The 7,150-nt window shown below is 39.1% G+C and overlaps 1 pseudogene; it reads left to right on the top strand.

Annotated features, from left to right (window-relative positions):
* Positions 1-211: 211 nt before the first annotated feature.
* Positions 212-743, top strand: LOC101335367 (large ribosomal subunit protein uL5-like; annotated as a pseudogene).
* Positions 744-7,150: the final 6,407 nt, after the last annotated feature.

Below are 7,150 nucleotides of genomic sequence, written 5' to 3' on the forward strand. Positions count from 1 at the left end.
ATGTCCATCTGTAAATCAGGGATAGGTTGTTTGTTTTTTTCTTCTCAATCAACTTTCCTTGGGGCCAAGCTGTTCACACTCACAAAATATGTACTCCCACCTACGTAGCTTCTTGCGTCTTCATGAGAAGCCCACTTCACAAGGCCCACTTCTCTCATTCTCTCTTTCATCACCACTTGATGAAGGGTTGCTTCTGAGCACCTCTCACATCATGGCATAGGATCAAGGTGAAGAGGAGAGCCCCATGAGGGAACTTTGCATCAACAAGCTCTACCTCACCATCTGTGTGGGGGAAAGTTGAGACAGACTGACCCCAGCAGCCAAGGTGCTGGCGCAGCTCACAGGCCAGACCTCTGTGTCCTCCAAAGCCAGATACACCGTCAGATCCTTCGGCATCAGGAGAAATGAAAAGATTGTTCACTGCACAGTCCGTGGGGCCAAGGCAGAAGAAATCCTGGAAAAATGTCTAAAGGTGTGGAGAACATGTGTTAAGAAAAAATAACTTCTCAGATATTAGAAACTGGTTTTGCGATCCAAGAACACATCGATTGGGGATCACATATGACCCAAGAATTGATATCTACGAGCTGGACTTCTACGTGGTGCCGGGTAAGCCAGTTTTCAGCATTGCAGATGAGAAGCACAGGACAGGCTGAATTAGGGCCAAACACGGAATCAGAAAAGAGGAGGCCATGCACTGGTTCCAGCAGAAGTATAATGGAATCATGCTTCCTGGCAAATAAGTTCTCGTTTCTAACCAAAAGGTCAATAAAAAGTTTTCAGCGAAATGTAAAAAACAAAAACAAAAACGCCACAAATTAGTAAATATCTGTATATCGAATGCTATATAACAGTAAATAATTAAATCTAGATGAAATGGAAACATTTCTAAAGGTACTGTATATCAACTAATAAAACTGACACATAAGATGTAGAAGCTCTGAACAGATTAATAACTACAGAAGAAATTTGAATAGTAGTAAAAAATCTACACCTAAAAAAGACACTAGGCCAAGACAGATTTATGAGTAAGCTCTACCAATGTTTCAAAGACAGTATTACCCCAATGTTACTTTTAAACATGGACAAGTATGAAAATTTATTAATTTGTTCTATGAAGCCAGCAAAATCCCAATACCTCTTTTTTTTTTAACATCTTTATTGGAGTATAATTGCTTTACGATGGTGTGTTAGTTTCTGCTTTATATCAAAGTGAATTAGCTGTACATATACTTATATCTCCATATCTCCTCCCTCTTGCATCTCCCTCCCACCTTCCCTATCCCACCCCTCCAAGTGGTCACAAAGCACCAAGCTGATCTCCCTGTGCTATGTGGCTGCTTCCCACTAGCTATCTATTTTACATTTGGTAGTGTGTATATGTCCATGCCACTCTCTCACATTGTCCCAGCTTACCCTTCCCCCTCCCTGTGTCCTCAAGTCCATTCTCTACATTTGCGTCTTTATTCCTGTCCTGCCCCTAAGTTCTTCAGAACATTTTTTTTTTTTAGATTCCATATATATGTGTTAGCATACGGTATTTATTTTTCTCTTTCTGACTTACTTCATTCTGTATGACAGTCTCTAGGTTCATCCACCTCACTACAAGTAATTCAATTTTGTTTCTTTTTATGGCTGAGCAATATTCCATTGTATATTCGTGCCACATCTTCTTTATCCATTCATGTGTTGATGGACACTTAGCTTGCTTCCATGTCCTGGCTATTGTAAATAGAGCTGCAATGAACATTGTAGTCCTTGACTCTTTTTGAATTATGGTTTTCTCAGGGTATATGCCCAGTAGTGGGATTTGCTAGGTCACATGGTAGTTCTATTTTTAGTTTTTTAAGGAACCTCCATACTGTTCTCCATAGTGGCTGTATCAATTTACATTCCCACCAACAGTGCAAGAGGGTTCCCTTTTCTCCACACCCTCTCCAGCATTTATTGTTTGTAGGTTTTTAAAAATTAATTAATTAATATATTTATTTATTTATCTTTGGCTGTATTGGGTCTTCATTGCTGCACATGGGCTTTCTCTAGTTGTGGCGAGTGGGGGCTACTCTTTGTTGCAGTGCACGGGCTTCTCCTTGTGCTGGCTTCTCTTGTTGCGGAGCATGAGCTCTAGTTGTGCGGGCTTCAGTAGTTGTGGCATGCGGGCTCAGTAGTTGTGGATTGCAGGCTCTAGAGCACAGGCTCAGTAGTTGTGGAGCTCAGGCTTAGTTGCTCCGCAGAATGTGGGATCTTCCCAGACAAGGGCTTTGACCCATATCCCCTGCATTGGCAGGCGGATTCTTAACCACTGCACCACCAGGGAAGCCCTGTTTGTAGATTTTTTAATGATGGCCATTCTGACTGGTGTGAGGTGATACCTCATTGTACTTTTGATTTGCATTTCTCTAATGGTTAGTGATGTTGAGCATCCTTTCATGTCTTTGTTGGCAATCTGTATATCTTCTTTGGAGAAATATCTATTTAGGTCATCTGCCCATTTTTGGATGGGGTTGCTTGTTTTTTGATATTGAGCTGCATGAGCTGCTTGTAAATTTTGGAGATTAATCCTTTGTCAGTTGCTTCGTTTGCAAATATTTCCTCCCATTCTGAGGATTGTCTTTTGGTCTTGTTTATGATTTCCTTTGTGTGCAAAAGCTTTGACGTTTCATTAGGTCCCATTTGTTTATTTTTGTTTTTATTTCCATTTCTGTAGGAGGTGGGTCAAAAAGAATCTTGCTGTGATTATGTCATAGAGTGTTCTGCCTATGTTTTCCTCTAAGAGTTTTATAGTGTCCGGCCTTACATTTAGGTCTTTAATCCATTTTGAGTTTATTTTTGTGTATGGTGTTATGAGTGTTCTAATTTCACTCTTTTTCATGTAGCTGCCCAGTTTTCCCAGCACCACTTTTGAAGAGGCTGTCTTTTCTCCATTGTGTATTCTTGCCTCCTTTATCAAAAATAGGGTGACCATATGTGCGTGGGTTTATCTCTGGGGTTTCTATCCTGTTCCATTGATCTATATTTCTGTTTTTGTGCCAGTACCATACTTTCTCGATTACTGTAGCTTTGGAGTATAGGCTGAAGTCTGGGAACCTGATTCCTCCAGCTCCTTTTTTCTTTCTCAAGATTGCTTTGGGTTTTCGGGGTCTTTTGTGTTTCTACACAACTTGTGAAATTTTTTGTTCTAGTTCTGTGAAAAATGCCATTGGTAGTTTGATAGGGATTGCATTGAATCTGTAGAGTGCTTTGGGTAGTATCGTCATTTTCTCAATGTTGATTCTTGTAATCCAAGAACATGGTATATCTCTCCATCTGTTTGTGTTATCTTGAATTTCTTTCATCAGTGTCTTATAGTTTTCTGCATACAGGTCCTTTGTCTCCTTAGGTAGGTTTATTCCTAGGTATTTTATTTTTTTTGTTGCAATGGTAAATGGGAGTGTTTCTTTAACTTCTCTTTCAGATTTTTCATCATTAGTGTATAGGAATGCAAGAGATTTCTGTGCATTAATTTTGTATCCTGCTACTTCACCAAATTCATTGATTAGCTCTAGTAGTTTTCTGGTAGCATCTTTAGGATTCTCTATGTATACTATCATGTCATCTGAAAATAGTGACAGCTTTACATCTTTTCTGATTTGGATTCCTTTTATTTCTTTTTCTTCTCTGATTTTTGTGGCTAAAACTTCCAAGACTATGTTGAATAATAGTGGTAAGAGTGGACAACCTTGTCTTGCTCCTGATCTTAGAGGAAATGGTTTCAGTTTTTCACCATTGAGAATGATGTTGGCTGTGGGTTTGTCATATATGGCCTTTATTATGTTGAGGTAAGTTCCCTCTATGCCTGCTTCCTGGAGGGTTTTTATCATAAATAGGTGTTGATTTTGTCAAAAGCTTTTTCTGCATCTATTGAGATGATCATATGGTTTTTCTCCTTCATTTTGTTAATATGGTGTATCACATTGATTGATTTGCGTATAGTGAAGAATCCTTGCATTCCTGGGATAAACCCCACTTGATCATGGTGTATGATTGTTTTAATGTGCTGTTGGATTCTGTTTGCTAGTATTTTGTTGAGGATTTTTGCATCTATGTTCATCAGTGATATTAGCCTGTAGTTTTCTTTTTTTGTCACATCTTTGTCTGGTTTGGGTATCTGGGTGATGGTGGCCTCATAGAATGAGTTTGGGAGTGTTCCTCCCCCTGCTATATTTTGGAAGAGTTTGAGAAGGATAGGTGTTAGCTCTTCTCTAAATGTTTGATAGAATTCACCTGTGAAGCCATCTGGTCCTAGGTTTTTGTTTGTTGGAAGATTTTTAATCACAGTTTCAATTCCAGTTCTTGTGATTGGTCTGTTTATATTTTCTATTTCTCCTGGTTCAGTCTCAGAAGGTTGTGCTTTTCTAAGAATTTGTCCATTTCTTCCAGGTTGTCCATTTTATTGGCATATAGCTGCTTGTAGTAATCTCTCATGATCCTTTGTATTTCTGCAGTGTCAGTTGCTACTTACAAAATCCCAATAACTCTTAAACTGGTTAGCTCTCCAAAGAAAAGTATAGACAAATTTCACTTACAAATGAGTGCTAATATACACAAAAGTCTGTCAAGAGACAGACTCTGTGAGACTCTTGTGTTTCCACACATCTTGCAGATAGAGGTACTAACTGCCCTTTTGTTCCAGGCTATAATTTCAAGGATGTTTGTATAGTCAACAACTTTGGAACATAGTGATAGAACCTCCACCTGGAATAGAGAGAAGATAGCTTACTGTGTGATAAACATGATGTCTCCCTCCAGTGCCTTTGCTTACTTCTCTTTATAAAAGATTCAGGTTCCTAACCTTGGAGTTCTGAACTGTGATGCAAGCCTGCTGGATGTATAGCAATTACCTGTGTTGCCCCTATGGGATTTATGGAGCAAGGGAAACCAATGGAAACTTATGGTTATGGAAACTTATGCTGCTTGCTGTTCTGTGTGTAATAAAATCCTTTGTCTTTGACCCAAGAGTCTTGTGTATTCTGTAAGCTTATATGATACTATATTGGGTTAACTTGTTAGCTGGCAAGCAAGGAAAAAAAATCTCAGAACTCTCACAGTTCTCAATAAAGTCTTAAACTCTTATCAGGTTGAATTCAGTAAGGTGTGAAAAGATCATATATCATGAAAAATAGGGCTTATTCTAGTTATTCAAGGATCATTCATCATTAGAAAAATCTCTTAATGTGAGAATTCCCTGGTGGCTCAGTGGATAAGACTCTGAGCTCTCAAGGCAGGGGGCCTGGGTTCGATCCCTGGTCAGGGAACTAGATCCCACATGCATGCCGCAACTAAGGAGCCCTCTGCTGCAAACAAAAAAAAAAAAAAAAAAAAAAGAAAATCTGTTAATTAATTGAATATATTAAAAAAGCAAGAAAACAAAGCATATGCTGAAAAACATTTGTTAAAATGTATCCATTATTTCTTAATAAAACTAAATAAAACAATAAGTATCAACAAAACTATTTATTACTGAGCTAGGAATAGGAAAAAACATTCCTTAATTTAAGAAAATGTTTTTATAAGGAACCAACAACAATGCTTTAAAAGCATTCCCATTGGGCTTCCCTGGTGGTGCAATGGTTAAGAATCTGCCTGCCAGTGTCGGGGACATGGGTTCGAGCCCTGGTCTGGGAAGACCCCACATGCCGCGGAGCAACTAAGTCCGTGTGCCACGACTACTGAGCCTGCGCTCTAGAGCCCGCAAGCCACAGCTACTGAAGCCCGCTCGCTAGAGCCCATGCTCCACAACAAGAGAAGCCACGGCAATGAGAAACCCATACACCACAATAGCAGTAACTATTATGTAGCTCGCTGCAACTAAAGAAAGCCCGTGCACAGCAATGAGGACCCAACACAGCCAAAAATAAATAATAAATAAAGTAATTAATTTTTTAAAAAAGCATTCCCATTAAAGACAGGAACAACGCAAAATTTTACACTATTACCTATACTTTTCAACGTTGAATTGGAGTTAACTAGTCAGTAAGAATAATAAGCAAGAGGTATATATATTGAAAAAAGAGAAAGATTTGCCATTTTGCAGGTGGACAATATTATCCTCTAAAAAATATAAGAGGGCTTCCCTGGTGGCGCAGTGGTTGAGAGTCCGCCTGCCGATGCAGGGGACACGGGTTCGTGCCCCGGTCTGGGAAGATCCCACATGCCGCGGAGCGACTGGGCCCGTGAGCCATGGCCGCTGAGCCTGCGCGTCTGGAACCTGTGCTCCGCAACGGGAGAGGCCACAGCAGTGACAGGCCCGCGTACTGCAAAAAAAACACAAAAAACAAGAGAATCATGTACAGAAGTATTAAAACTAATGAGATAGTTCAGTAATATGATCATGATCAGATACAAAAATTCATGGCTTTCCTTTATAGAATCAATAATCAATAGAAAATATAAATTTTAAAATATCCCATTTTCAATATTAATAAAATCTATAAAATTACTAGCTATAAATTTAACAAGGAAAAGTCAAGCTCCATGTTATATATAAATATTTTTATAACAATCCATAAAATCTTACCGAATGTCATTAAAAAAGAAAACAAAAAACATGCTCTTGAATAGGAAAACTCAATATGTAAAGATGTCACTGTCCCCCAAACAATGTTTAATGTAATACTAATTGATGTCCCTAAAGAATTTTTTAATGTAACTAAAGAATTCCAGTGCTTACCTGTAGTAAGTAATAATATATGAGATAATTTTGGAAAAAGGAAAAATATGTGTATATATATATATATCCTCTTTCCCTTACTATCTGTTAAGATATAGCACTTACAGGGACTTCCTTGGTGGTGCAGTGGTTAAGGCTCTGAGCTTCTACTGCAGGGTGTGTGGGTTCAATCTCTGGTCAGAGAACTAAGATCCCACATGCCATGCAGCACGGCCAAATAAATAAATAAATTAAATTAAAAAACAAAAAAGAATCTGCCTGCCAATGCAGGGGACACAGATTCGAGCCCTAGTCTGGGAAGGTCCCACATGCTGAGGAGGAACTAAGCCCATGTGCCACAACTACTGAACCTGTGCTCTAGAACCCATGAGCCACAACTACGGAGCCCATGTGCTGCAACTACTGAAGCCCTCCTGCCTAGAGCCCGTGCTCTGCAACCAG

The sequence above is a fragment of the Tursiops truncatus genome, chromosome 14 (assembly GCF_011762595.2).
Source record: "Tursiops truncatus isolate mTurTru1 chromosome 14, mTurTru1.mat.Y, whole genome shotgun sequence".
NCBI classification, from domain to species: domain Eukaryota; kingdom Metazoa; phylum Chordata; class Mammalia; order Artiodactyla; family Delphinidae; genus Tursiops; species Tursiops truncatus.